At 45.2% G+C, this 26,440-nt stretch overlaps 1 protein-coding gene across 8 annotated transcripts in view; it reads right to left on the reverse strand.

Annotated features, from left to right (window-relative positions):
* The window catches only part of LOC138299710 (putative nuclease HARBI1), a 167,400-nt gene that overhangs the window by 60,818 nt on the left and 80,142 nt on the right, over positions 1-26,440 (reverse strand). For 3 of the 8 annotated variants that reach the window (XR_011204819.1, XR_011204818.1, XR_011204821.1), the window contains one exon: positions 18,649-18,708. The exons of 3 other annotated variants lie outside the window; for them this stretch is intronic. The gene's annotated coding sequence lies outside the window, so the exon portion shown is untranslated. Of the gene's footprint in view, positions 1-10,474; positions 10,568-18,648; positions 18,709-26,440 lie in introns of those variants that run through there. 2 more of the 8 variants (XR_011204816.1, XR_011204820.1) reach the window with 1 other exon arrangement.

The following is a 26,440-nucleotide window of genomic DNA, read 5'->3' on the forward strand; positions in this document are numbered from 1 at the left end:
ATCTTTGCTTTCATCACCTGGAGAAGGGGGTCTAGGCTTGAACCTTGTAGTTTCTTGACAGCAGCTGAAAGAGCGACCTTTCAGCTAGAGTATTTGTTGTTCATAGAGCGTAAGTTGGATGCAAATAATCCTTTGCTATCCAAAAGAATGCCCAGATATTTATAGGCATTGCTGTGATGGAGCCATATGCCATTCACCTGCCACCTGCTGTAATGGTTTATTTTTTAACCAAATGCAACTGCCATAGTTTTTGCTTGGTTGATTTCCAACTCGTTCCTTACAGTATAGGCATACAGAGTGGAGATCTGCCGCTGCAGGCAGATCTTTGTCTGACTGAGGAGCACAAGGTAATTGACACATAGCTGATGCATCATGAGATGATCTCCAAGCTGGGTGGGTGAAAATTGACTTCATCAAGGATCTTCAACATGTCAGCTATCTATAAATTTAAAAACAAGGGAGCAAGAATGCAGCCTTGCTTTAGTCTAGATTTTGTGGGGATCTTTTTTTAAATACATGAGTGTTCTCCTAATTTAACCCACACCCAGGTGTTTGTATGTAGATGTCCGATTGCTCTCTGCAAAGCAGATGCCAATCTCCAGCCCCACAGTTTACGCCAAAGAGGGCCTCTTGATATACTGTCAAATGTGGCTTTAAAGTCCACAAGGGAGGAGTGAAGCTCCCGTTTACTCCTAATTCCTCTGTCACACATGAGGGCCAGTGCCATCAGATTTGAAGTGACACCATAATTTCCTCTGAAGCTGCGTTGATTTATTGGAATGATCTGGTGCTCATTTGCCCAGGCTCCAAGGTTGTCAAGAAACACTCTTGCATGAATCTTAGCAGCACTGTCAATTAAGGCAATGAGACGGTAATGGCGGGGGTTGGGTTTCAAAGCCCCTTTGAAGATTGGGTGAATTATGAACCCTCTCCATGAATCTGGGATATCTTTTTTTTTCCAAGCAGTAGCTAAACAAGGGAATTAGCACCTTGGTCCAGAATACTGTGTCAGATGTAAAGAGAGCGGTAGGGAGCCCATTTGGGCCTGGGGACTCATCTTTCAGTAGCCTTGCCAGCTTCAAAGAACAGCATTCTCCTATTTCTGTCTTAGAGGCCAGTCCCTTACTGGCATTTTTGTGGTCTTGGAGTAACAGAAGAATCACTTGACGGTCTGTGTGCAGGTTCAGTGAACAAACAGTTGGTGTGCGATGCAAAGTGTGCCATCAAAAATTAAACTCAAGCAGATTCAGTGATGTTTGCATTAGAGCCCCTCTTACATGAAGTAAGTTGTGTCACTGGCCCAAAAAAAAGTGGTGGAGGAGGCATGTACATGTACAAGTGAACAGACCTCAGTCGAATGGTGTGTAACCCTATGCAGATACTCCAGTCTACACAAGTATCAACTCAGGTGCATGTCAGTGCTAGCAAAGTACCTAGGGCCATATTTATACTTTTTGACGCACAACTGCGCCAACGCAGTTGTGCGTCAAAAATGCTAACGCCAGCTAACGCCATTCCAAAGCGCCATGCGGGTGCCTTATTTATGGAATGACGTTAGCCGGCGGAGCTGACTGGTGTGCGTCAAAAAAATTGACCCACACCAGACAGCGCCGGCGTAGGGGAAAATGGAGCTTGGGCGTCAAAAAATGGGGCAAGTCGGTCTGAGGCAAAAAATCGGCCTCAACCCGATTAGCGCAAATTTTTTTGACTCCCACCCTCCATTGACATGACTCCTGTCTTAGCAAAGACAGGAGTCATGCCCCCTTGCCCAATGGCCATACCCAGGGGACTTCTGTCCCCTGGGCATGGTCATTGGGCATAGTGGCATGTAGGGGGGCACAAATCAGGCCCCCCTATGCCACAATAAATTTTTTTTAAAAATACTTACCTGAACTTACCTTAAATTCCCTGGGATGGGTCCCTCCATCCTTGGGCGTCCTCCTGGGGTGGGCAAGGGTGGCAGGGGGTGTCCCTGGGGGCATGGGAGGGCACATCTGGGCTCCTTCCGAGCCCACAGGTCCCTTAACGCCTGCCCTGACCAGGCGTTAAGAAATGACGCAAAAGCAGCTGGACGTCATTTTTTTTGACCCGCCCACTCCCGTGCACCATTTTTGCACGGGAGTTTAAATAAGGCGCACATGCCTTGGAGTCATTTTTTAGACGGGAACGCCTACCTTGCATATCTTTAACGCAAGGTAGGTGTCCACGCTAAAAAATGACGCAAACTCCAAGATCTTTGGCGCTAGATGGGTCTAACGCCAAAGTATAAATATGGAGTTAGCATATTTCTCCGGTGCAAACAGGCTATAAATATGCCCCCTACTGTGACATTGACCAGAGCCTCTGAATTGGTACATAGAGCCCACTGTCTAAATTTATGGACCCAAAAGTGTATGCAACCATTAGAAATGAAGAGATACATGGCAAGTACATGCCCACAAACATTCCTGCAGCCTATCACTTTTCTCATGTGTGTAAGATTGCGCAGGATAAGTGGAACAAATTAAACCCTTAAATAAATGATGTGCATGGCAGACAGCATACCAAGGCAGAGTCAGTGTGAAACCCAGATGGCAGGATCATGAGCAGAACCACATCACATGCACAGGAGCAGAGGGATGAATACTGCTACAGGGAATGCATCCACCCTGGGGAGAAAGTGCAATCCGAACAGTAGTGGGGTCAACATGTCAAAACACAATCATTATAGGCATCATATCAACTAATGCAAATCAGCTTGACATATGAGGACAAGATTTCTTGATGTATGTCCAGGAATGGTAGGCCTAGTGACCTGTGGAACAGTGTTGCAATATGTGCCATGACTCCAAAAGTCTGTCTGGTCACAGTGGTTATAGTGATAATGCAGAGATGCTGACATGTGAAAGGCAATTACAGTACAACTTGGACTCAAAGACTCTGTGTAATAGACATCCCATACAAAAATGTTGTTTTGAAAGTCAAACAGTCCTAACAGTTAACATTGCTCCCTCTCATTACATTGGCTGTACCTACATGTCCTGAGCAGCTACCTGTCCAGGATGACAATCTGGCTGAGGATGACAGCCTTCTCACCCTTGATCAGACTCCCTTCTGGAAATCCTGAGTTCCCTTGACACACCATCTCTGGCTGCAGGAGGGGTTGACAGGGTTGTGGGGTCTCCAGAGGATCCACCTGGCACACAACATACACCACCTGCCACACCAGCCCCCAGCTCTGGACTCTGAGGACCCCTAGTGAGAATTTCAACTTTGGGCAGTAGGAGTCCAGCAGGAGATGCTAGATGTGGTGTGGGTGGGAAGGGAGGCCATGGCAGGCACCTTAGAAGCAGTCCATAAGCGCTTCAGTCCAAATATGGACACCTTTTCCGCTATACGAGGTACCTACATTACGCTTTGTTGATTCCAACTGCCCCTGGCTGATATCACAGGTGGTATGAGGCAGAGGCATGAACAACTGCCCTGCCAAAGTGGCACCAGCAAGGTTGTCACACAGCTGAGGGCTATACCTAAGAACCTGGAGTCCATGGAGTGGAAGCAGAACACATACTTCACCACTATGGGTGCCTACTACTGTGACCTTTGTGCTGTGCTGGCAAACCAGCAGGCCCTTCTCAGTGGAGTGCTGTCGTAGTTTAGACTCTTGCTTCAGGCAAGACTGCTGGTTAAAGGATGACAGCACTTTTGTTTGCAGGTGACTACGTCTCTCCTACAGCAAGTCGCAACTGTTGTCCCAACCTTACCGGCTCACTAGCAGCACCTCACCAGAAACACAATAATAAAAGGTGATTTGTGGCAGCCTTTATGCATGGACTCGAAATTAAGACATCTCAGGGAGTGTCGTGGTTAAACGGAGATTACCCCTTTCTCACAGATGTATCATGTCTCGTACAAACACAGGCAATGAAAAAGATGCAGTTTCAGTAGTTTTTATTCAACATAACTGCAATTTGCGATAAGTTGCATGGGCTGCAATGATTAGGATAATGAATAATGCAAGCAACAGAATTGTGAAGACGAGAGTCATTATTACAAAGACCCCCACCATCTTGCAATGCATGAAAAAGACATACAGAATGTAATATGCCCTAATACCCTAATGTGAAAGGCCTAACCTCCTACCTAAAGGAGAGCTGGGTTTGTTAAACCTAATCTGCCAATGCCATGTCCATGAAAGGAGCCCCCAACCCTTGTTACCTTGGAATGAGGTCTCTATCTCAGACTCCGTAGGGACACGAAGACTGGGTCAGCGTCAAGATGACTTGCAGCATCGATATCAGCGACTATCGTGTGGGAAAATCCCTAAGTGTGAAGGCCTACTGTTTGTTTGTCTTTGGTGCTAGATCTTGACGCCTTAGCGCGGTGACACTGATAATGTAACCCATAACAAGTGGCCTAACTCTAAACAAGGCAGCCATCTTAGAAGAAATAAATAATTAAATGTTCTAAGACGGAGCAAGCTTAGTAGGTTAAAAGTCACTAGGTGACGGGGGCACGAGTCTGCAAGCTAAAGGCTAAGCTGACTCCTGTTATCCCATTAAAATGAAGTAGGATTCACTACAGTGCCGCCTCACCTCTTGGCACAGAAAAATGCTGCTATGGACTGGGGAGCCACGTCATCAGTACCTGATGTGTGTCTGCCTCCTTTGCCTTCATCTCCAAAACCTACAACACCCCCTCACAGGAAGCAACACACACACATTGGAGGAGGAAGATGTGGACTTCACCTGTTCTCAATGTAAAACTGCCTGGTAGCATGTTTCTGAGCCAAGATGCCACTTTCCCCTTTGCCCAGTGCTTATGTCTATGCTAGTAAAACTCACAGCTGATACTGACCTCAATTTTCTATCCTTCCTGCTGACCTCACACATGTGTATACTGTCAATGTGGCCTCTCTACTGGCAGTTTGTTCATTTTCCTTATCACTGAAACATACTTCTATTCCACATGGCACATGAAGTGGTTTACCCATGGACTCTGTCTCAACATTCAGTGGCAAAAAATGTGGGGTTGCTGCTGTATGTAACAAGTGTACCTGTAATCCAAAAAATATTGCATATGTAAAATAAGTGCACTGATTAAAATCTGTGTGTTGTATGTCTGTAGGGGTATGTAGTAAATAGAACTTGCTGGATTGTTTGAGGCAAAAAGAAAACAAAATCCTCTAAGGGACACATGTGTAACGCTGCCATGTAGACCAAATGTCCGAGGGGCATATTTATACTCCATTTGCGGCGAATTTGCGTCAATTTCTTGATGCAAATTCGGAGCAAGACAACCTCCATATTTATATTTTGATGTTAGACCCGTCTAACGTCAAAATATTGGAGTTTGCAATTTTTTTTAGATGGGTGCATCTACCTTTGCATCAATGAGATGCAAGGTAGGCATTCCCATCTAAAAAATGGTGTTAACCCCAAAGCCCCATATTTATCCCCGTGCTAAAATGATGTGGGAAGAGGGGCTAAACAATGATACAAAGCTTGCTTTGCACCATTATTTAACACCTGGGTCAGACTAGGTGTTAGGGGGCCTGTGAACACATTTCCATGGTTAAACACCATGGAATGGGTCTACAGGTGCCCACCTCAAGCCCCAGGAACACTCCCACCCACACTAGTCGAACAGTGGATGATGGGGGACCCCATCCAAGGTACGTAGGGTAAGGATAGGTAAGTATTTTCTTTTTTTTAATTAAAGTGCCATTGGAGGCCCAACTTGAGGCCCCCTTCATGGCACAGGGTGCAATGGTCATTCCCAGGGTACATTGGTCCCCTGTGCTAGCCATTGGGGTGGTGGGCATGACTCCTGTCTTTTCTAAGACAGGAGTCATGGGGTTTAGATGGTTTTGCATCAGAAAATGATGCTATGCTGGTTAGAGGCATTTGTTTTGCCTCTAACCAGCCTAACGTCATTTTTTGGTGCAAAACCCCCTTCTCCCATACCACTACCCCCACCTGGCTAACGTATTTTTTTTTCATGCTAGCCCACCCTTTGCACCAGCTTGCACCATTCCATTAATATGGTGCCCGGCTGGCGATCAGGAATGGCACAAGTCAGTGCTAAACCTTTTGATGCAAAACTGCGTTAGTGCACTTTTGCATCAAAAAGTATAAATATGCCCCTAAGTTTAAAAGGTAAACGTAGACTTTTAGTCTAAGTTTCGACAAAAAGTCTAATTTTACAACTTTTCGGTGTTCACAAAGATAAGTTACAGGTAGTATCTGTACGTTATCACTTGGGGCAGATTATCCATACATGGGGCAGATTATGCTCACTTGAGTGGATTATCCGCACTTGGGGAAGATGCTCCTAACTTGGGCAGGAATCACTGTAATTACACACACCTGCACACTATCAAAAATTCATTTTTTTTAAACAGAACTCTCTGCCTTGTGTAGTTCATTGTATATGTTGGAATCTAAGCAAGGAAGTATACAGTACGTCTACAGTGGTTCAGCTATGCTTTCAACATGATACATTTATATGTAAATGGCTCTACTAATAAACATGTATTACGCACGTTCTTCAACATATATCTGGCCTACAACTAGATTTAGCAATTAACCATCATCCACTATTACTCAACTCAGTCTAAATGTGGAACTTGTCTTCTATTTATAAAGTTTGGTGACAACATGTAATTCAGTGATCATGGGGGATCTCTCTTGTGACTTCTCCATTTTGGTGGTGAGGATCTGTACAGGAAATAAAAGTGGGTGTACAGGTGAGAGATGTGACTGTGCAGTGGGGGCGTGTATAAGGGGAGTGGTGCCTTTGAAGATTAGTGAGGGGCCTGTGCAGGTTTTGGCACCAGGGGCTGGGTGTGACATGGTACAGGTAGATGTGTTGGCTCCCCTCAATGTACTGACTGTGAAGGTTGACTTGGTATCAGTTTCAGTATGCACTCCATCATCTTCATAGCCAATTCGTGGTGTTTTGCACTCTCTTATGTACGCCCACGATGCCATTTAGCTTCTTTCCCATGTCTGATCAAGAAGTATCTATTCTCTCCAATAACTGGGTCATTCTGTGGACCAACTGTGGGAGTAGGCGCATGTTCTGTAGTGAGTCTTACATGTCAGATAGAGTAGCCCCTATGGCACAAATGTTCTGCTTCACATCAGACTGCTGTTAGACGAAATCCTCTTCCCATTCTCCATCGTAAATATTTGCCAGCACGCTCACCTGGGACGGCCTTGGATGCGACCATTAGGCCACCAGTAGAGGGGGGAGGTGGCAGGTGAGAGATTGTGGGGAGGAGATTTGTGCTTAGGGGCTACCTGCTCCTCTCCAGGGCTGGCATGTCCCTCAGATGTTGGAGAGAAGGCCTGGGAGGCACGGTCAAGGGAGGAGTATGTAGGGGAACTGTTAGAAATGGGGTCTTTGGTTGGAGGTCAGGTTACCCCCTGTCCAAGCAAGGACCCTCACTCTAGTCAGGGTAAAGGAGAATCACACTCAGTTAACTGCGCTCACCACCTAGGTAACTTGGCACGAGCAGGCAGGCTTAACTTCAGAGTCTAGGTGTAAAGTATTTGTACCAACACACACAGTAATACAGTGAACCACTACAAAAAGACACAACACAGGTTCAGAAAAATATGAAATATTTTATCTAAATAAACAAGACAAAATACGATAAAAATCCACAATATACAGTTGAAAATATATATGTAGCACTTAAAAGCAAGAAAACTGTGATCTGAGGTGAAAACGCTGCAATTTGGTAAACCAAGGCGACTCCAGGTACAGTACCTTGAGAACAAGTAGAAAACAAGCCGGTGCACAGAGCCGGGGAGAGCGGTGTCAGTTCTGGTGCCACAGGGTAGGATGAGTGCGGCATCACGGAGCGGCATCGGATCCTCACTACAGGGTGGTGGAGGTGAGCGGCACCGGATGCAAAGTCTGTCCCTTGATTCCAGCAGATGCGAGTCCGGCGGAGTTATGATGCTTCGGCGCGACCTCATGGGGTGGTGATGATGTCACGGGGCCGTAGGTGCTGCACTGCATCAGAATGTCACCAACGTTTGACTTACGACACTCCGATGTCAGTGAAGTCAGGCAGGATCAGCAGTTGCAGCGACACGAGGCCTGCAGGGTCATCGGGGTTCCACGAAGCCCACGGCCTCGGGGCAAGCATTGTGGCTCTGAGGTAACGGCGTCAGCTCACAGGGTAATCGGATTCATACTTCTGCGAGGTTCATGGCCTCGGGGCAAGCGGCATTGCAGTTCCAGGCAGCGACGTTCTTTGTGAAGTCATACAGTGTTGTCCGGTGTCGGTAGACTGTTTTTCACCAGGAATTTACTTTCAGGGGTCCAGGAACTGGAATGGCACCCTCGGACAAGCTAGAGTTCACAGCAAGTAGACTCAGGGCTGGTTGGTGAATCCTTTGCTGTCCCTGAGTCTTCAAAACAGGAGGCAAGCTCTATTACAAGCCCTTGGAGTCACTTCTCAAGCAGGAATGCAACAAAGTGCAGTCTCTGTCCCTTTGCACAAGCAGAAGCAGCAACTGCAGGATAGCTCCACAAAGCACAGTCACAGGCAGGGCAGCACTTCAGCTCTTCTCCAGGCAGAGGTTCCTCTTGAATCCTTGAAGTAATCTAAAAGTCTGTAGTTCTGTGCCCAATACTTATAGTCCTTTCTGCCTTTGAAGTAGACCTATTTCAAAGGAAAGTCTCTTGTGGTTGTGAAATCCTGCCTTGCCCAGGGTCAGCTCCAGACACACACCAGGGGGTCAGAGACTGCATTGTGTGAGGCCAGGCACAGCCCTTTCAGGTGTGAGTGACCACTCCTCTCTTCCCCTCCAGCCCAGATGGCTCGTCAGGAAATGCAGGCTACACCCCAGCTCACTTTGTGTCACTGTCTAGAAGAGAGGTGTCAATCAGCCCAACTGTCAAACAGACCCAGACAGGCAATACACAAACCAGCAGAGTGACAGCATGGTTAAAGCAAGAAAATGACTACTTTCTAAAAGTGTCATTTTCAAACACAATCTAAAAAACAACTTCACTAAAAGGTGTATTTTTAAATTGTGAGCTCAGAGACGCTAAACTCCATATTTCTATCTGCTCCCTAAGGGAATCTACACTTTAATAATATTTGAAGGCAGCCCCCATGTTAACTTATGAGGGAGATAGGCCTTGCAACAGTGAAAATGAATTTGGCAGTATTTCACTGTTAGGACATGTAAAACACATACGTACATGCCCCACCTTTAACATACACTGCACCCTGCCATGGGGCTACCCAGGGCCTACCTTAGGGGTGCCTTCCATGTATAAAAAGTGAAGGTTTAGGCCTGGCAAGTGGGTACACTTGCCAAATCGAATTGGCAGTTTAAAACTGCACACACAGACACGGCAATGGCAGGTCCGAGCCATGTTTGCAGGGCTACTAATGTGTGTGGCACAACCAGTGCTGCAGGCCCACTAGTAGCATTTGACTAACTAATAAACCAAATATACCAATCATGGATAAGCCAGTTACGTAATCATTTTACATAGGAGCACTTGCACTTTAGCACTGGATAGCAGTGGTAAAGTGCCCAGAGTTACAAAAACAGCAAAAGCAAGGTCCAGCACACATCAACAACCTGGGAACCAGAGGTAAAAAGTTAGGGGAGACCACACCAAGGATGCCAAGTCTAACACAAACCAACATGTGAGGGCTGTGAGGATGGTTGTGTTAAGGTAAGTAACGAATGGATAATCCTTGGGGGTGGAATAGGAGGCACTATGCAGACCAGAGCAGGTGTAGGCTTAGATGTTATGTGGCATGAGCCAACAATAGTGAGCAGTGCCTGATCTTCATCTTTCTCTACTTCATCCTCCTCCTCTTGTGCATTTGTGGCAGCTGACAAGGCAACTTAGAAGTGGAATGGGTTCTCCCCTTAGATTGCCGGTTTCCCGCTGTTGATGGATGGTCCTCCTTTCTAAAGCAACTCATTGTCCTACAAGACAGAGATTGCAACATACTAAGTATTTGCCTTAGAATATAATGTGGTGCAACAAAATGGATGAGTAAAATAATCTTTTCATCAATGGATGTTTCACATGTGACCTGGTTTGAGTACACCTACATGTGACAACTCACTCTGAAGCATTGAGGTATTCAATGCAGATGTACGAGGCAGAAACAAACTCACCAGTTCCAACCACAACTCTATGTGTCATTGAGATGCCCCTTGATGTCAGTTTGTGGACCTGGACCCTCGATTGTGTAGCAGAAGGTATGGTCCTCGATCCAGCAGCTTGTGAAGAAAGTGACACCACAATTAAAGTTCTGCATGAATTATATGTGAGCGTGCACACTTGACACACACATCGCTGATTATGTTGGGGACATTTTACACACCAACTTCAGATGAAAAGCAAAAGTGGCTATATCTGCTAATGCCTTTCCACAAGGATTTGGTTATTGTGCATGAGTAGGTTATCAACAGCTTACAACAGTATAAAGCCTACCTACCTGAAGGACGGATGGCAGTGGGTTTGACTGCTGCAGCCAGAATGTCTCCTAAACCCCTGGACGGTGTCATTTGTATCACTGAGGAAGTCCTGCCAGCAGCTGTAATGTAACATATATGCTCATATTTACGTGCAAAGGATGATGGTAATGATTCTACATGTACATGACATAGGTATAGACCAGTGATCTTCGAGTTATGGGTGGGAGGCCATCTGTGAGCGGCTAGATGTATATGCTCTGCTTCCTCTACACCCACCTTAGCAGCCACAACCCCCCTCGCCGCCTGCAAGCCTGCTGGCATTGTTGCGCCCCTCATCTCCATTACTACTGTAACTTTTCGGCCCTGGGAGATTGTCAGCGAGTATCCATGTTATGACTTACGGACCAGTTGTGACTACTCCTCTCCATAAGAGGCTTGGGTGCATATTTATAAGCCACTTAAGGCACCAGAACATCACTTTTTGTGCTGGGCTGTGCAAACTACTAAATCATATTTAGTAAGCCACGCCAAGCCACTTTGCATGGCTTTGAATGCCCTCCAAGCTATGGAGTAAGGCAAGGCTGCGCAGATCGGTGTGTGGCCTTAATCTGCATTTGGGTGGTGTTCCAGAAGTGTTGTGGGGGTGTTCCCACACAATACCCATGGATTTTGTCACTTCCCCAAAGTGCCAGAACCATGTAAACCTAGGGATGCACAAAAACAGCTCCTGATTTGAGGCGTAATGACTTGTAATGTAAAGACTTGCCTCACTGACCTACCCCAAATCATCCTATATGAGGGCCAATATGAACACTTAGGTATGCAGTGTATACATACATTTGGAGTCAACCTTTCATTAGCCAACAAGTTATGGCATGGTATACTGTTTGAGCCATGTGTGACCATATGAAGATGATTGACAACATTGATATTCAACACAAACCACATGCTGCTGACATTTAATCCACAGTTTAGAAGCATAAGCATTTGATAGTCATTTTTAGGTGTACCTACTAGGGTCTGACATCAGCCCAGTGTGTGGTGCCTGACCAGATATCACACCCATACATTTAGCAGAGATCACTGCAGGCTGTGTATTTCTGAGCAACGTCACAGGGCTTACAATGACAAGTGTGTTTTTAGTTTACATTCTACTTGACAGGTGATGCACAACATTTCCTCGTTCATTCCACAGGTTTGGGACTGTTTATGGATTTCATGTGACATATATATATATGAGTTGACTGATCACAATGTAGGAGTTAGGACACTGTCCTGGCTTTCTTTATGCACCCGTTTGTGCTGATGGTATGGGTTGAATTGCTCCATGACATTGCCTCCCTGATGGCACAGAGACCACTGCTCCAGTGTGTGACTGTACTCTGGCTGTACGTGGCAACAAAAGGGAAAGGTCATCATACTTATGCTACTTTTTTATATATGTGCAACCTGTCACATATGTACACAATTGCATATGCGCATACATGCCAACACTAATGGTAAGTGAATAAGGGACATTATCTATTGCCATGTACAAGTGTTTAGTGAATGAGGCGGATGTGATGGGTCACTGCTTGGGAATAAGGAATTGGAAGTTGCCATTTCCATCACCAAGGATTCTGGGACTTATAGTGCAATGGACTGAATGAGACACATGAGGGTCTAACTCACTATGCAAATCACACATACTTGGGACAACATTCATGGTCACATTTGTAGTGTACCACAGACATTGATCATTTATTGTCATTGTTAGGATCATCACATATCACCTAGTGTCACGTTGAGGTCATCACTCACAGGCAGCCCATGGAGCAGGCGAGGGGTCTATAGTGGAGAGGACGTCCCTCTCAAGTGGAGTGAGTTAGAGGAGGGGTCTAGTTTGTGCACCTGGAAGTGCTCTGGTCACCTCTATCCTGCTGTATTTCTCCTTCACCCTCCTCTTCTCATCCTGCCACTTCTTCTTGATATCTGCCACTGTACCTACATCCTCCCCCATGACAGCCGTGACCAACTGCTGCCATAGAGCTGCCTATTGTGAGGAACTTCTCCTGTGGGGGGAGACCATGCAGTCTATTGTAGTGCCTCACTATAAAATTGAGGAACATGGTGGTCTCCTCTGCTGCATAGCTTTTCTTCCTCCTGATGGGTAGCATGTCTTCAGGGCAGACAGGTGCAGTGTTGGTGTGGAAACAACAGTCTTGGATATGTGCTGCTTTTATCTGTTTTCTGATGCAGAAATCAGTCTATAAAAGGGGTAAAAAAATGTCCAATGTTCAAACGTAGTCCAGTCACTCGTCATTCTGGTTATCCTACTTTTGCAGGATGAGGAGATCCTCTTCCTCTGTGGCCTCCTCCTGGCTGGTCAGTGTAGGGCTAGACACCCCACAGGAGTGTGACACATGAGGAGTACAAGGGGTAAGAGAAGTACTAGGTGAAACAGTGTGGGTAGACATACAGAGAGACACATGTAGGGTGGTGTGGGAGGGACACTGTGAAAGGGCAGACAACTTGGCTGTACCCAAGGAAACGATGTTGGCATTGAAGGTAGCAGTAGGATTCGAGATGACATACCTGCCTCACCCTCAGATGCCAGCACCACTTCCTGGGATGCATCCAGAGAGTGACAATACAGGGAGGGGTGTAGGTCGCACATGAGGGATGAGGGTTGTTAGCGACAGGGATGTTCTTTGGGTCTACTGAAGCAAAAAGAACAGATAATGGATGGAGTACTAAATAACGCAAACATTCACCTCCAGTCACAGATCAGGGTTTAATCCATCATTTTTTTGCCCACCACGCCACCCCAGTTTGGACCTAGTCATATGCTAATCTTTCTTGACTCCACTCCCCATGTGAACTGTCCAGCCCAAATTGCCAGGCCAGGTCCTCCCTGGAACGGGAACCAGCATCCTTGAACCAGTTTCAGGGTATCACCCCCAAACAGCCAAGCTAGCTTGAATCCACTGCCACAGTGAGCATGGGTCCTACACCTGAGCATATCCTTCCCACTTAAGGTGACAAAAGCAAAAAGAACAGATGATGGATGGAGTGCTGAACACTGCAAACATACCCCCCAGTCACAGATATGGATTTAATCCATTGTTCTTCCCATGGGGAGCAGGGTCAAGACTGATTTGTATATAGCTGGGTCCAAACTGGGGTGGTGGCAAAGGCTACTACTGGCATCGTTGACAGAGTACCAGTGGTGTCTGGTGCAGAAGATAAGTGCATTGTGGTGAAGTGGCTGAAGAGCCACGAGTGGGAAGAGGGACATGAGGTAGAAATCCCTAGTTACCCTCTGCCTTCTGCCCAGTATATGGGCAGTTGTATATTGAGATGGGCTCTCCTATTGATGCAGTTCAGTACCTAATGCAAGCATCAGGACTGGGTTGCCTGGAAAATGCCCACCAGGTCACCGGAGACCTTCTATGATGACCCTGTAGCATGAAAATGGAGAGCTGCCACAATCTTGACATCGGATGGGATGGCGTGGGAGCGGCAGGTCACAGAGTCAAGATCCTGTTCCCATTCACAAGTCATCTCCAAGATAACATCAGGGGAAAAACAGTATCTGGTCATGACATCTTGGCTGGACATCCCAAAGAGGTTGATCCTTTGAAAATCCTCTCAACTCTCCTCCTCCTGCTTCACCTCAAATCGTCCTGTTGCATGGTAAGGGGCAAACCAACAAACAGATTCAGTGAGTTTTGGAAGGTCTGAAAGGGCTTGTGTGTTGCAGCTCTGCTTTTATGTGTACAGCAAGGCTGGGATTGGCTGTTGGGCTAAGCAGTTTCAGCTGGAACTGGGTGGTGGGATGGTAAAGACTGACACAGGTGTATCAGTATGAAAAATGTCTTCCCCCCAGTCCAAGTATGGACAACCCACCCTGGATAATCCACCCTGAATGCGGATAGTCAACCACGAGTGCGGATAATCCACCCCGAGTGTGGACATAAAGATACTGCTCATAACTTACCTTTGTGAATACCAAAAAGTTGTAAACGTAAACCAAAAGTTGAAGTTTACATTTGTGAATTGTGCCCAATGCTAGCAAAGAAAAATACATGTAGTTAACATTACGTAGGCACATATGCTAACACCTACACGGAAAACATAAGCTAAGCTCTTCAATAGATTTCAAACATATTTAATGTAAAGATAAAACTTAGCCTATATGAAAATACCTAACTGCACTACCTTAAACTACTTACTCTAAACTACACCAATCAAACTGTGCTATATGACCTACACTATGCACTCCTAAAAACAACTAAAGCTACCTTATCTTAACTTATAACACAGCAAAAACAACAAGTGATGGACGGGATGCTGAACATTGTCAAACACTCACCCCCAGTCACAGATCTGGGTTTAATCCATCGTTCTTTTGCTCACCATGCCACCCCAGTTTGGACCCAGCCATATGCAAATCAGTCTTGACCCTGTTCCTCATGGGAACAGTCCAGCCCGAACTGCCAAGCCAGGTCCTCACTGGACCGGAAACAAGCATCCTGGGACCGGTTTCGGGGTTTCACCCCTCATCAGCCACGCTAGCTTGAATCCAGTGGCATGGGAAGCACGGGACCCACGTCTGGGCATACCCTTCCCACTTAGGGCAACAAAGCAAAAACAACAAGTGATGAACGGGATGCTGAACATTGTCAAACACTCACCCCCAGTCACAGATCTGGGTTTAATCCATCATTCTTTTGCTCACCATGCCACCCCAGTTTGGACCCAGCCATATGCAAATCAGTCTTGACCCTGTTCCTCATGGGAACAGTCCAGCCCGAACTGCCAAGCCAGGTCCTCACTGGACCGGAAACAAGCATCCTGGGACCGGTTTCGGGGTTTCACCCCTCATCAGCCAGGCTAGCTTGAATCCAGTGGCATGGGAAGCATGGGACCCACATCTGGGCATACCCTTCCCACTTAGGGCAACAAAGCAAAAACAACAAGTGATGGACGGAATGCTGAACATTGTCAAACACTCTCCCCCAGTCACAGATTTGGGTTTAATTCATCGTTCTTTTGCTCACCATGCCACCCCAGTTTGGACCCAGCCATATGCAAATCAGTCTTGACGCCGGAAACAAGCATCCTAGGACCGGTTTCGGGGTTTCACCCCTCATCAGCCAGGCTAGCTTGAATACAGTGGCATGGGAAGCACTGGACCCACGTCTGGGCATACCCTTCCCACTTAGGACAACAAAGCAAAAACAACAAGTGATGGACGGAATGCTGAACATTGTCAAACACTCACCCCCAGTCACAGATCTGGGTTTAATCCATCGTTCTTTTGCTCACCATGCCACCCCAGTTTGGACCCAGCCATATGCAAATCAGTCTTGACCCTGTTCCTCATGGGAACAGTCCAGCCCGAACTGCCAAGCCAGGTCCTCACTGGACCGGAAACAAGCATCCTGGGACCAGTTTCGGGGTTTCACCCCTCATCAGCCAGGCTAGCTTAAATCCAGTGGCATGGGAAGCACGGGACCCACGTCTGGGCATACCCTTCCCACTTAGGGCAACAAAGCAAAAGCAACAAGTGATGGACGGAATGCTGAACATTGTCAAACACTCACCCCCAGTCACAGATCTGGGTTTAATCCATCGTTCTTTTGCTCACCATGCCACCCCAGTTTGGACCCAGCCATATGCAAATCAGTCTTGACCCTGTTCCTCATGGGAACAGTCCAGCCCGAACTGCCAAGCCAGGTCCTCACTGGACCGGAAACAAGCATCCTGGGACCGGTTTCGGGGTTTCACCCCTCATCAGCCAGGCTAGCTTGAATCCACACAAAATAATACAGCAGGTTAATAAACCCCCTTAATACTCATCTACGTACAAAAACAACATACACTACAACCATACAAAAACTACCAACACATATGGCCTGATTACAACCTCGGTGGATGGAATACTCCCTCACAAACATGACAGATATCCTGCTCACTGTATTACAAGTTCCATTATATCCTATAGAACTTGTAAAACGTCGGGATATCCGTCACATTTGAAACAGAGTATCCCATCCACCAAGGTTGTAATCAGGCTCATATTAATCTAAGCAAGTATATATTTTGTTTTTTTTTGCATAATTTCTTTTTTTTATCAAACACATATAGAACACATCAACTCCCCTCCCCAAAAAATCTAAACACCTCTACCCAGTAAAATTATACCAACCCTACCTAATACCCTAAACAAGTATTCCTACTCTACATCTACACTAACTAACCCTAAACTAACCTATAAAAACATTATTTTATAAACTAAACTATATACATGGGGAAGGGCAAATAGGTGTCCCTGTGGCTCACTGGGGGGCTGAAGTTTTCTCCACAGCCTGCTTCACTTTGTGGAGGAGCCGAATAACAGGAATCCATTTTCTCCTCAAGACCTGCAATTCTGCATTTGAGGTCAGAAATGTCCTTCATGATTATCTGCTTAAAGGATCTAACCTGTCCTGTGCCTTTAGCCTGGGCTACTGCAGGTCCTGTGGCAATGACCCGGATGTGGTAGCAGTGATAAAGGCTGTAGTGTGCCTTCTTCTGCTCCGGGGTCATATTATCTGTTTAGGCAGAACTAAAAACCGTCAGACAAAGGGTAACTAAGAACTTGTTCATTCATCAGGATGAATACAATCAGTTTCCTACATTACATGTGGCAGTTCCTAAATCAAATATGATATATCTAAGGTAAAGGTGAGTGTACACCAACCTAATATTTATCATATCCATATTTACTAAGGTCAAAGTACCAAGCCTTACCAAATCTTGGCCAATGTAAATGTATCAACTTGACACATTTAGGTATGACCATATGAGTACAGAGTGTGCTTAGGAACAATGCTGTTGTGTACCCATCGTGCGGTACACATGTCATAATTACTGATAATTAGTGTCCCTTCTGTATCCCGCAATGTGCTTGATTCCATTGGCATTAGCCAAAATAAGATGAACAATATCTTCAAAGTACATGCATTGTGTCACAACATTGTGTACCTGATATGGCAAGGGCACATATCTGGGCACATTGCTACATAGACTTAACTTGTACCAGGTATTAGATCTGAAAATGGAGGCTGGTTAGCTAACTCACGTCACACAGAGATGTATGATACAACTCCTATATAGACTGATGAAAGTCTGTGGTGGTCCATGCCATGGCTCATTACCTTCAGCCAATATAATAGCATGTGTCCCTATACATAGCCTAATGTCAGTCACTATGTGTCAGATATTAAAGTAATCTTGCTGCACAACAGCACTCAGCACATCCATGTGATGGGTGTGTGCATGCATGCTCTAGATCTCATCTGCCCAGATATCCTGTGATGTAAATAGCAATTGTTTTCCATAGTGCAATCCTGTTTGGGATACATTTTGAAGACCATCAGGTTCCACACAATCTGAAGGTGGATTGGGCAATTGCATGTTGGATGACTATGTTGTGCAGACATGTCTCTGGCCAAACACACCTTGCATTTCGGTTAAAAAGACAGGCCAAAGGTATGTTTATGTATCCTCCATGGAGTATGGGTCATCACACAAAATGAGTGAGGCCTTCAAATGCAGTACCATGTGTGGAATGGTAACTCCGGTCTTCCTACCCTTAGGGGCTTATTTGCAAAATCGCCAGTCCCACATGAACGTCACTTTTAGTGACGGTCCTGTGGCACATACAGCAGAGCCATATTTACAAGCCCACGTAAAGCCACCATGCCTGGCTTTTCGCATCCTTGTAAATATAGCCCATCGTCTTCCTATCTTTACTGTTGTGTGATTGCTCCCCTTCTGTGTGGACTACACATACTAATTAGACAGAGAGTGCAATGTGAGCAACTACAGTAGAATTGTGCATCAGACTTGCATTTTGATGGTTTACCATCCCCTGCCATGTTCACCTACAAATCCACTACCACATATTTTAACAGACCATGGCAGTTTGGTCATGGCTCCCCTGTGAGCCCATCTATCATGAGGTAGATGAGAGCTTGGCAATATATTTACCTTGACTTTAGTCAGATGCAATTACACATGCTACAAATCAAATCAACCTTTCGTAACTATTCTTTATATGACATATGATTATTTTGTGTCAGAGATGCTCATTCAACATGGCGTTGCACAATGCATCCTGCAGCACATACAATCCTTGGATTACACAATAAACATTAAGGATGACACTCACTGGTAACATTTGGATCCTTGAAGCTCTCCACCACACCAATTGTGTATGGGTCAGGTCCACCTACAAGACATAACATCATTCATTGCACCTTTCATGTATAACACATACACTGTGGGCACATGAACCACACTACATATGATTAGAAATTGACAATCTAACTCTTCAGGTTGAAATGAATGAAATGACACAGTTGACATGCCTTAATTATACACATTGGTATGGCAGGCTGAAGTGTACAGACATATGATGAGCCAAAGCAAGCATCTGGTGGCCAGACTGTGGAACCAGTTTACGTAACTCAATACTACAAAATGTCACAAGGGTAGCTGACTTTCATGGTTCTGTGTACCTCAAGTATTCACATACCACATTCTGCAAGGTACTGCAATAATCCTACCTTTCTCATATCTTCCCATGTCATCACTACTCTGTATACATCACACAGTAGCCATTCTTGTTCCTTCATTTAACTGAGACCTGTACTTGTGAGTGCTGCATAGTACAAGACATTGTCCATATATGCCCTGTGCAGCCCCAATGATGATATTTAAAAAAATGAACACCAACCTGTATGAGATATGTACAGATGTGTCCAATTCAACCTGTCTAACATTTGTATAGTCACCTGTGAGTGGGGTCCCCGGTAGCATACACTGTGCCTCATTTACATACTGGAGTGTCATTTATAATGACCACTCCAATGGTTCAGTCCTCTCAATCTTTTCTATGAGGCCATGCAGAGCCACCCTGCATTGCTTGGCCTGCATTCAGAGGTATGGAGTTAGGCAACGAAGTGCAAAGCACATGTCCTATATCAAGGAGGCATTCATGTTCCATTGCAATTGCTGCCCCTACAAAAAAAGAAAAATGTTTTTACCCCTTCCCAGACTTCCACATCTATGTAAACCATGGAAGGGTTCCTTACTGCGTGCCAGCCCAGGAAGGCATACTGAGGAGGAACATAGGAAAATATCAAAAGATGACAAATCAAGTAGTTTCCTTTTACCTATGTGTGCTGCATATTACCACACACACGGATCTACTCAGTAACAATGTCACAGACATGTTTCTTTCATGTTACACCACCCTCCATGATGCGTTGGTTAAGTTCAAATCCCTGGGTTAAATACCTTGAGTATTCAGTAACTGCCTGAGATACATGGGCGAATGCATGATAACACCCATGTTCCCTACGTGGGAAGCATTTCTGAGTGAGATGTACTGCATCACAACACCGGACGCAGATTTGTTTACATGGATTTTAGGCACATATAAGGGGTATCAGATTGCCTCTTCGCTGGTTTTTTAATTGAGTCGGGACATTTTGGCTAATGGATGCATGACAACAGTGCTGGAATTTTGACACAATATGTAAGTGATTGAGGCATGAATGTTCTACATTCTTGGACATCATGCTCTTGATAATGAAGGATCACTATGAAGAACAATGAAGTTTGACACTGACCCAGATTTTTCATTAAAATGCTTGTCTTACAATTTTCTATGTGTGCTGCAACATGGCCACACCAAACCACATATGGGTTATGTACATGAAGCTGCATACGTGTCTTTGATCAAAGTTGACATCAGATTGGAAGAAGGCATAAACCTATTCAGCTGCTCCATGTTATGATCCTAAAACTTATTTTACTCATTCTGGATATCCATGTGAGTTGACTGTCAGAACAACCTGCAAGTCACATGGAACACACACATGGCACAGAGTAGGTTAAGGCAGCCAATTGATGTGCCCCAATGTATCTGATAGCTATGATGCCTGGATAAGTCACCCAGGATAATTTGGCATGCCTTCACGAATATGTTTGAGGTGCTTGTGCTACTTGAGATCCATGTTGATATGTGCATACCAACAGGTATCATAGAGTCATGTTGGACAACCACCATATCATGTATTGAGCTTACATTTGGTACTTGCTTGTATGTAAAGATTACATGATCAGACTCTTGTGTGGTATTCTAAACATTCACAAATGAAATGTTGCTACAGAAATTAGCCTATTGGTGGTATCCGAGTGCCTCAGAGAAACATGGGTTGAGACGTCCCTTTTTGGTCCATTTCCATAATCGCCTATTGGGGCTAACGTGGCAGCATTGGTAGTAGATAGACGATCTTGTACTGCCATGTTTGTGTATTTTGAAGCGATATGTTTGTTGTGATTTGTCACAATGTATTTTATATTTGGCTGAACACATTGATGAGGCATACTTCTACTGTCTTGGTTGGACTGGGTTCCCAAGCACATATTAAGTGCCTCAGCTGCCAGTCATTTGGCTGAACACATTGATGAGGCATATTTATACTGTCTTGGTTGGACTGGGTTCCCAAGCACATATTAAGTGCCTCAGCTGCCAGTCGTCAGACTAAGGGCCTCATTACAACCTTGGCGGTCAAAGACCACCAGGGCTGTTTTGGAGGTTGTACCGCCAACAGGCTGGCGGTACAAACCCGGGCATTACGACCGTGGTGGAAGCGCTGCGGTCGCACCGCCGGGACCAGCGGTTTTCCGCCACAGGGGTCCCGGTGGTTGTAATCCACCAGGGCAGTGCTGCCCAGGGGATTACGAGTCCCCTTCCTTATTTACAGTACAACATAACACATCATAATGAACTGTACAGACTTTGCCACACTGCAATCTTTGTTTGTGATCTGTATTCCCAACAGACATGCATTTTCAACAGGTCATTATTTTAGGATTGCAAGTTGTTGTCAAGCCCTGCTTGTTACATATTGCTACATACCATTGTTGTGTGCCAATGACTAGCAAATATGAATAGACGTTTTATTTACTGTAATGTTCAGGAAAGAAGGCTTACACCTTGTAAATGTTATAAAATTCTATTTTTTATTTTCCTTTTGTCAGGTACACCTTGCACTTATTTGTGGATTGAATTGTCCTATGGCTCTGAGAAAAAAATAGTCACAATCTGCTCTCTTTGGCGTGTCCCGGCAATTGATGCAAGATTTGGATGTTGGCCTGCTGCTTCCTCATCATCCTCAGCTGGGCCTTCTTGCTCCCCATTTTCCACATCATGTGGGAAATCTGTGCGCACACAAATATTGTGGAGAAAGCATCAGACCAGGATGATTTTACAGACCATGGGGGGAGTAGAGCAATCTCACTCTGGACAAAACAAGACACATAAAGTCTGGTTTTAGAATACTGAAATGATGCTTGACAATGGACCAGGTCTTGCTGAGGGCATTATTGTAGTTGCGCTGTGCCTCTGTTTGGGGATGTGCCTATCAGGTTGTGACCCATGGCTGCAGACCATATCCTTGGTCAGCTGTGAAGACAGGAAGGGAACCATAAAACAATGTTCATAAAGGCTGTTGTGACAACATTCATCTACATATTGTTTAATGTTATGATTGACTCAAATACTTTTCACACAGTACAGGGGGTGTACTGACATTCTTTGACATAGATGCACTTACATTTTTTGTTATGACTGATACTGTACTAAACATAGAAGTGTAATGGCCTTATGTTACACTTACTATTAGTCCAACATGTGAGTGCAAAGCCATGGCCATGGAGGGTCATTAATCTAATGGATAGTCAGTTTGCAATTGAGCTGACATATTTCACACTTCTGAATTGTTTCTTTACAGGACTTATGTTGGAAATGATGACCTCATACAGGTTAAAAGTTTCAAAATTTGGCAAGTGTTGATGATGTTGTCCCATTCATTGACACGTATTTGTCTGTGATAGTAATAGTAACTGTTGGTCATTAGTTGCAGCCATGGAGAGTTTAAAGTGCATGTCATTGTGCTATATGATAGTCTACAAATGGCAGTGCACTGTGTCCAAGGTGTTGACTGTACATAACTTGAAAGATTTTTTATAATCTTGTGGTGTACAGTGCAACTGTGAAACTCTCAAAACTAGCCTGCCTCACTTATTGAGGACAGTGATGGAAACATTATTGTACATGAAGCATTGTCGTGGTTTTGCTACCTGCACTTGCAGACAATGGACAGTATTGCGTCAAGACCGACAACATATGAAAATGGTGAATGCGTTTCTGCCTTGTGGAGGCACTTTCTTGAACACTGTATTGTAACACAACATTTTACATGTTGTTGCATTGCTGATGATCTTTCCACCAATTTGAGACTCACACAGGGACTCATTTCCATGTTGTTGTCAGAGGACAACACTGGGAGTCACTTAGCTGCACTGCCCTGCATTATATGAAAAGGATGTGAATGTGTCATATTAATGCCATAGAGCACATGTGTGTGTCTTATGCATACACAATATCACCAATTAGTGAATGGTGGCAACCCATGGCCCCTTCTACCATGGTGCGGTGTGTCTGCATTGTGGACTCAGGGCCTCATTTTCTCAATTTTGGTGCAGGGCAGTGCTGCAAGCCTTTTTGCTCCGCCACACTGTGTCAAACCAAACGGGCAGGAATGTGCTGTATGTATAAGAAACAGTGGATTCCTGTCCTTGTCCCCTGCACTCGTGCACAAATTGCTGCCTAGCACCAATGCCTGCACCCTTGCACCATGGTGCAAGGGTGTCTGCGTTGCAGGGATGATTGTTTATGTGAAGGAACGGGCACCTTCCTGCACATAAACAGTCATTAATGGTGTTTTTCTCTTTTTATGTGTGCTGTAGAATGCAGCACACATAGAAAGATGAAAAACGTGAAGAAATAATGTAATTTCTCCCTATTACGCCACGGTGTAAGAATCTGATGCATCTCCAGACTTGTAAATCTGGGAATGCGTCAGATTCCTTCAGATTCCATGAGAATTGCACCCACAGCAACACCCATGGAACGCAACTTTCACACAGTGTTATGCATGGAAGGGGTTCATATTTACAAGGCCATGAATAGCCACACAAGGTGGCTTTGCGTGGCCTTATGAATATGTGCCGGCACTCTGTGACACCAGAGCATAACATTTTGTTTGACTTTGGTGGCACAGTGTGCTGGCAGGGCCTCATAAATGAGACCCTCACTTATTTTTATGCTGTAATGGGGACCTTCATACATATGGACAAACAAGGTAGGCTTCTGACACTTTGTATGTGTGCTGCAGATTGCTGTACACATCTAAAGAGTAACTAGCGACAAAAATGAAGTTAGGTTGTCCTTGTTACATCTCCCCTGGGGAGACATGTACATGTGGAAAATGTGAAGTTCACCATGTCCTTTTACATCTGGGAATGTATCAAATGCATTAGGTGTTGAGTGGATATGTTCAACATGAGGCCCATGTTACACTATCCTGTTGCAGACTGAGGTGACGTAGCAATTTTTACTGTCTAGCCCTTGCGCTTATCTATGAGGCCATGCCCAAACACACAGGGTTTGCATAGTCTCATATGCATAGCCTCATATGTTTGATTGGGATACCTGCCTCTCTATAGTATCATGGAAATTGACACCCCAGTAGTACAGGCTTCTTATACATGAGGCCCACAGTGATTTTGCAGATATTGACATGTGTGATTTCTGGGGTTATATTGCACATGTATGAGGCACACACCTGCTACATATACACTGTCTTACTCACCCAACCCAAATATGGATAAATGGAGCAACATGATTGACTGTGATGAGGTTATTAATGAGCTTGAGATCAGTAGCTTGCCAATCAGTAGGCCATTTCATTTCCCCCCATTTTGGAAGCACTTGTAGATGATGGAAAGTCAGATGAGCACTTCCAAGGTACTGTACTGTGCCAGCACATTGATATACATCCCCAGTTGGTCCACTATTCCCTGCATGTTGATTGAATTTCTATGCTTCTGATTTCTAAACAGGTGGGATGCAGCAGCAGTTGCACATTGATGCCTTCCATTGCCCACAACACATGTGGAATCCCACAATGGCATAAAAGTCCTGATTGTTTTTCAGTTGTTTGTGCTTGTGTTGGGGAACATGAGGTACGGTGGTATTAGGCGGATGATGGCATCAAGGATGGAGGGAAGGAATGCAGAAAACTTTGGCTGCAATACTCCTGCCACTCTGACTGTGGTGGTTTGAATGTGCCAGATGTCAGCACATGTAATACAGGCAGCAGCTTAACCTGCAGAGGGATGTTGGTGGACCTATGTGATCTGCAGCCTTTGTGTAATATGGTGTGGGAGCTGGACAATGGACTCCCTCCTGAGCCTATAGTAGTTGATGACCTCCTCATTCCTGAGGTCCATGAGGGTAGTCCTCGGCTGGTATAGCCCTCTTCTTCTTGGTGCTCCAAACTGGAGTAAGAGTAGCTCCATGGCGTAGTTGAGCTTGCAAGAGTGACTTGGCCATGTTATGCTTATGCACTAGTGCCAATGCGTCATTTTTACGCTTGGATTGATGATGCACAGGGATTTTGACGCATTTGGGAATCAGCATGTCATTTGGCAGTGATGCGTCACTTTTCCAAATTCGTGTAAATACGGATGTGTCACTTCTGCGTGGGTTTTTAAGTGGGAGTGCTTACCTTGGATATGGTTACTGTTACCTGACGCAGCCTGTAGTTTCACAGGGAAGAACGAGTCCGGAAACACGAAGTTGTGAAAAACGAAAGTGAAACAACTCTTTCGTTTTCCACGACTTTCTGGTTTTGGTACCTTAACCACGCATGTCTGAACAACGTACATGTGTGGTTAAGGTACAGAAGAAGGGAGTCGGAGCTGACGTGGTGAAGGAGGAGGTAAGTTGGGTTGGGACTGGGGCTGTTTTTTGGGGGGTGGGGGCTCGGGGTATTAGGGTTTGGGGGGAGGGTTTAGGTTTAAGGGGTGGGTTGGGGGGTTGGGATGTTTAGGTTTTAAGGGCGGGGGTGGGGACTTAGGGTATTTTTAGTTTTTGGGGTGGGGTGGGGGCTGGGGGTGATTAGGGTTTGGGGTAGAGGGGTCAGGGTTTAGGTTTAAGGGGTGGGTTGGGGTGTTTAAGTTTTAGGGGCGGGGTGGGAACTCAGGGTATTTTTAGGGTTTGAGGTGGGGTGGGGGGCTGGGGTGATTAGGGTTTAGGGGGAGGGGTTTAGGTTCAAGGGGTGGGGGCTGGGGTGGTTTAAGTTTTAGGGGAGGGGTTGGGGTTCTGGTAATTTGTGGGGTGGGGGTTGTTGTGGGGATGGGGGGTCACGGTAATTTTTGGGGGTGGGAGGATGGGGGAAGCATGCTGGATCGTGCATGCTGATTGCTAAAGCCTTTACTAGGAATGTGTTTACAACGCTAAACGCATTTGTGGTAAAGGCATTAGTGGTTAGAAAGAGGTCGTTGTTCCGACCTCGTTGTTGAGCCACGGGTAGTTGAGGCACCTGTGGTTCCGACATATAACCGTTGCACAAGTATAAACTAGCACAGGACAGGAAAAAGTGACACATTTCTCCAAATGCGTCATTTTGTGAGAATGGAGCAGTGAATGTGCCACTGCTACGTCAAAAAAATTATTCAGCAACAGGGCAAGCTCCTTGTAAATATGGCCCTAAATATCTCTAGCTCATTCTAAAATAGAAATCTGTGTCAGATTTGTCAGTGTTAAATACTTTAATGCCTTTCCCAATAGTGCCTAATGGTTTAGCCCATTTTATTTAATTTGTATTTATGACAGAGTTCTCAATGTAAAACCCCTCCCCACAATATTGGTGCTGGGATTCATACAAAGACCCTCCCTCCTATATTCATCATTGGGTCTGCATTAATTATGGCCCTTTCATTCATTTGCAATAGATCGACTTTGAAGGCGGGCTAACACTAGAGAAGCCCAAACAAATGTCCTTCTCTCTGTTGTTCTCAATATTTTTTTATGATTACTTGAA

The sequence above is a fragment of the Pleurodeles waltl genome, chromosome 1_2 (genome assembly GCF_031143425.1).
Source record: "Pleurodeles waltl isolate 20211129_DDA chromosome 1_2, aPleWal1.hap1.20221129, whole genome shotgun sequence".
NCBI lineage: Eukaryota > Metazoa > Chordata > Amphibia > Caudata > Salamandridae > Pleurodeles > Pleurodeles waltl.